Genomic DNA, 5,902 nt, shown 5'->3' on the forward strand with positions numbered 1-5,902 from the left:
CACTTTATCCATTTTCACCGGTAAAATACAACACTGGTCTTTTACCGGCAGACCCTAAAGAACTGGAAATGCATTCTTTCGATTTCAATTTCCTTTGCTGCATACACTTCACAAAACCTAGGTTGCCTCCAGAACTTAGGGAGAGAATCTTTCTCTTTAGCAATGAGGTGAGGAAAAAGTGGCGCCAAAACGAACAAAGGCCACCATTATGTGGAATTTCCAAAAACGCAATGAAGAGAAGAGCAAAACGATATGAACGATGTTTAGGTTGCGGAAACTGGTCCCACGAAGGAAGATGTAGAAAAAGTCAAACTCAGACTCAGCATGAATATACCGAACTAATGAGGGTGGGGGCTATTAGGCTCAAAGCCGAACGATCCATTAGAGTTGGAAGTTATATTCAGAACATGATTGAGGAAGAATTGATCCACATCCTCGACAAAACTGGTCTTGACGATCTGACCTTAAAAGAGTCATTAGGTATTTAAAAAAAAAAAAACTCTCGGAGAAAAAGGAGCTAACCATCGAAGACATCTCAAAACTCCCAACAAACAGTGGAAGTTGTATTTAACATTAACCCTTGAACCACCACAAAATACCAATTTCGACTCACACTAAGCCAAAACCCCTTTTTACCTTCTGATCTATGCAACCCTTCAAAAAGGTAGAGATTTGAACTTGTTACAAGCTTATTTATCACAGGATGCATTTTGGCTAAAAGTGTTCACATACTTACCTCACAGGTATGATCAGATATAAAACCGAGTGTGAGTGAACATTGTGAGAACGTGACGTTTTGCATAAACGGAAACTCATAAAAACAAAAGTTCTCTCTTTTATCACTAACATAAAGATTGGTTATTTTGTTTCGTCTTCTTGAAGCTCACTTAAGGGGTAGCTATGATCTAAATTTGCTGTTTTTAGAGGATATTTATAAGAGGATTGCTTGAGGACAAGCAATGTTCAAGTGTGGGGATGTTTGATGTACATATAAATATACATCTTTTTGGCATCAAATAATCTCTAAAAACTGCAATTTCTATCCAATAACATAGCATAAAAGACTACTTATCAAAATAAAACATAATATCAGGTGAAACCAAGCCTCAAACGAAGAAACAAGCAAAAAGACGAAGAAAAACAGAAGAAAACACAAGAAAACAAAGAAACACGCCCCCATGCCTCAAGAAACACGCCCCCATGCTTCTGACACAAGAAAAGACAAAATCTGGAAGCAAAAGCACGGGGCCGTGCTCATCATGCAAGGGGCTGTGGATTAGAACACAGAAAAGACAAAGAAGAATTGAGCACATGTCACTAAAAATCACGGGGCCGTGCCTACCAACCACGGGGCCGTGGCCACGTCACAGAAAAGACAAAACAAATCTGGCACATGTCATAAAAATGCACGGGGGCGTGGTCATCAAGCACGGGGCCATGCCTCACCATCCAGAATGCCTATAAATAGTGGCTCATGTTGCACTCATTTGGTGTGCCTTGTAAAGAATTCTCTCCGGTTTTCACTTATAAAAACACACACTAACACTCACTTTGAAGATCTAGTGAAGAGTTTGAAGGTTTGGAGGTCATCACCACTAATCATCATCATCAACCATCATTACCATCATTAAGAAGAAGGATTCATCTACATTTGGTTAGATTGTTCCAAGTTTAATCATGTATTTGTTATTATCAATCATCTTAATGTTTATCACTATTCTCATTATGAGCTAAACTCCTTTTACCATCTAAAATCTATGAAGAAGCTTTGTTTTACTTGATAATTAACCAAGACATGTGATGTAGTCTAGTAAAGTACATGGTTATATTACAATTATCTTTTGATGAGAAATGTTTCACCATCTTAAATCACTAAATCAAAGTTGGTGGTTGTCAATATCATTGGCAATCGTTCATGATAGATTCATATTCTTGAAAGATAGAAATACTTTGATACATTATTGAAACATGGATCCTTATATTGTACTTAGAAATGATGAGATATAAATTATGGTGTATTTTTCTAAACCTTGGTAATCCGAAAATGGCTTTGCTTAGGATATCAAATTAGTTAAAGAAACCATATGTTAACGGAATGTGTAATTATAACCTACATAAATCAACCAAGGGGAGGTTGTGTGATGAACTACAACCACCCGAAGTTGTTAGAATTGGTATTTGAGAAATCGAAGTCAATCCTAATCTTTCTACTTTACGAAACTACTTGTTAACTCAAATCGACATCATTGAGATGGTATGACATTAGGAAATGGTGGACTTTAAAATGCGCATACCATCTTCTTAGTGCCGAATGCTCACTTAAGACTTAAGGAGCTATCTATCATATATTGCTACGGCAAGTTTATCACATGTCTACATATTAATTATCAATGCCAAAATGGAGTGGATTCTTGATCTTAGATGGTAACCTTCGCATAATTGAACAACTCGTTTAGAATCTCTTTTCTCGGTCACCTATATATTATATATATAAGTATTTATATTCTATAAAAAGTTTAAAAATCAACCCCAAAACGATTAAAACCTCCGATTGAAGTAAACAACGATTTATTATTAGAAACCTTTGTGTCCACGGATCGATACTTGGTTCTTACCAATACTATTCTACATATACGATAGGTACACTTGCCTATTTTGTGTGTGTTTAGTCTTTGTAGAAATCACTTTTATAAATTTAAAACACGATCTTGTGCAAAAGCTAAATATCCAACCTTTCATATTTTATACAAGCTACGCGCACGCATCATCAGTCAGTGAAGGTTGATGATGGGAGGAGGGGCCGATGTGGGTGCAACTACAAGTCATTCAAAGGTTGTGATCCGCCGAAGCTAACTGGTCTGGGAGACGCAATCGCTACTCTCCAATGGATAACCACAATGGACAAGATTATCTGAATTAGCGAGTGTCGTCCCGTCCAAGCAGTGGGTTACGCCACTCAGTCATGTGAAGATGAGGCCATGTATTGGTGGGAAACTGTGGAACAAAGGAAGACTCGAGAAGAGATTAAGGCAATGAGGTGGAATGACTTGAATGAGTTGGTGATGAAAAGGTTCTGTGTTGATGCCGAAGTGAAGAGGGCCGAGATGAAGTTTCTAAATCTGAAGGCGGGCAAGATGACACACCGGGAGTATACCACCGAATTCAACCGCATGTCTAGGCTAGTGCCTGACATGGTGAACACTGAGGCGAAACGGATCAAGTGCTACATCAGAGGACTTCCCCAAAAGGTCTGCATGTTAGTCAGGGCCAACAAACCTGCTACTTTTGAGTCTGAAGTTGAGTTAGCAGAGATGGTTTATGATGATCTGGCGGCGGATGATGTGGAAGTGGAAGATAAGGAAGGAAGGAAAGGAACCAAACGGCCTGCAGATGTCGCGGAGTATGCGGAGAAGAAGACACAGAAGATGATAGACAAGGAAACCTGCAGGGTGTGCGGGAAGATGCACTTGGGAGAATGCAAGGCTGGTCCAAACCAGTGCTACCGATGCGAGAAGAAGGGACACATCTCTCGTGAATGCACCGAGGACCAGAAATGTTACAAGTGTGGTAAGTCAAGTCACATAGCTAGAGATTGCAAAGAAGCTGTAGCGGTGGAGGGAAGAAGGGGAGACGCGTGAGAAGAAGATTTATCGGTCACTGAGAAGGTTGCAGAAGAATAAGTGGCTTGTCACAGTTGTTTTATGCTAGTGTTTTATGTTACAGTATGAACCTATGTTTGTCTGGCAAGCTTGAATGATTTCCTTCTGATGTTTTATTTTATGAATGAGTTGTGTTTTCTTGTGATTTTGTATGAATGACTTATGAATTATCTTGAATGCATGTTGGTTATGATAAATAGATGTGTGATGATAAAGTGTCGCCTTAGGAGTTAGCGTTATTTTATAAAACAAGGTTCCTTGGAAGGACGAGACGAGACTTGATACATCAAGGGCCTCATGGACAAGCTACCTTAATAGCTAAAACACATGATCGCCGCTCGATGACTGCAAGTCGGGAGTAAGAAGGATAATCCAGAAAGCAAATACGATCCAATAAAGTGCGTGAATATAGGAAATGTTCCTTTACAAGGAATAAGCTAGGTTTCGGGAACGAAACCACTTTAAGGAGGGAAGACTTGTAACATCCCGAATTTTATAATAATAAATAAAAGAAGTCTATGATTTAAAAACGGGTGTTAATATTTAATTAATATTAAAAATAGAAAGAATTATGGACTTGGGTAATTAAATGGATTAAGATGGTGGGATGGGCCTTAGGTCCATGGGCTTTAAGGGATATAAATATCCCCTTAAACCATCCTAAAACCCTAATCATCATTCCATCTTTCCATATTTGCCTACACACTCCAAACACACACAAGCCACCTTACGCCCGAGAGAGAAAGAGGGGAAAACGAGATCGAGCGAACATCAGTTTTGGTAGATCTTTGCTATACGAGCCATATACAAGATTTAGAGTCCATAAACAAGCTAACCAAGACCAAAGAACACATAAAGGTATGCCTTTTTACCTTTAAAGTTTACGTTTTTATAAACGTTTAGTCTTGAAACTTAGAATAATAATAGATCGGGAATAAATGAAATGTAAAGTTGTAAACTTGATGCTAAAACGAACTTAATGGACCTATAAACAAGTAAGGCTCATTTAAAATAAACCTTACATCTAGTATTGAACGTTTTTAGCTTAAAGGTCCAAACTTTACGATTCCCCGGGTCATGTCTTACATGAAAATGGCTGTGGGAGCATTTACGGGGATGGATAACATCATATCGAAGGTTTACATGTTGAAACGAAATGGACAGTGGTTTAAGATCAAAATATGTAGCCACAGCACGTTAAATTCGTTGCAAGCAAGTTCGTCTGAGGTTAACTTCGTTACACGCAAGTTCGCCTATGGGTAACTTCGCTGCAAACAAGTTCGCATGCTGTTAACTTTGCTGCTATAAGTTTGCTGGCGTTAAGTTCGCCACTGATAAGTTCGCTCAAGTTAGGTTCGTCTTAATCTAAGTTCGCTTACATCTAAGTTCGCTTATATTGAGACCCGGATACCTGGCGACCTGTATATGTAGCCATATATGTGTACAACGTGACGGTATGCATTGTAAGGATTTAAGAGACCAAAATACAAGAAAGTTAAAATAATGGAAAACCATAAAAATGCTAAGTAAAAGTAAGCTAAATACTAGGCCAGTAGATTAGATCAGACGAGTATTGATACGTGTAACTTGCATACAGTTAGCAGGGCTCAACTAAAGAAAGGATTAACTATTAGCGGAGAAAGGAACATGATTCAGGTGAGTTTCTAGCCCCACTTCCTTGTTATGTTTTCGGGACTGTGTGCATACTCTATGTGAAGTGTGAATACACTTACCTTAAGTGGTAAGTGTATGCTATAATGTTTGATGTGATATATTTATATATGTTAAGAATGGATGTCTGTCGGTGTGCGAACAATTTTCGGATATTGCTCGCACCGTCATTCGGGAATGATCCCCAAGTGGTTATTAGTGTGTATATAAATGTTGTGATGTGACTTGGTTATTATGTAAATGATGTAATGATATGAAGTGTGTTGTAGACAAGTAGAGGTAGGGCTTGATAGAAGTAGCAGGGTATAGTAAGGGTGTTAGTAGCATGACGATAGTACGTGGTGGGGTAAGCCTATGCTTGACTTCGTTATTAAAGTGGCATAACGTTATTCGTTATTAAAGTGGCATAACGAGATTCGTTATTAAAGTGGCAAAGTGGCATAACGTTATTCGTTATTAAAGTGGCTAAGCTGTAGGGGTAAATAAGAGGTAAAGTGGTAAGGTGAGCAGGTTAGATAGTGGACAATGTGTCTTCAGATACGTATGTAATGCTTGTAATGGTTGTATGGTAA

This window comes from Bidens hawaiensis, unplaced genomic scaffold (genome assembly GCF_021521415.1).
Source record: "Bidens hawaiensis isolate Kalapana, Puna unplaced genomic scaffold, B.hawaiensis_p1.1 tig00015748_1, whole genome shotgun sequence".
Taxonomy (NCBI): domain Eukaryota; kingdom Viridiplantae; phylum Streptophyta; class Magnoliopsida; order Asterales; family Asteraceae; genus Bidens; species Bidens hawaiensis.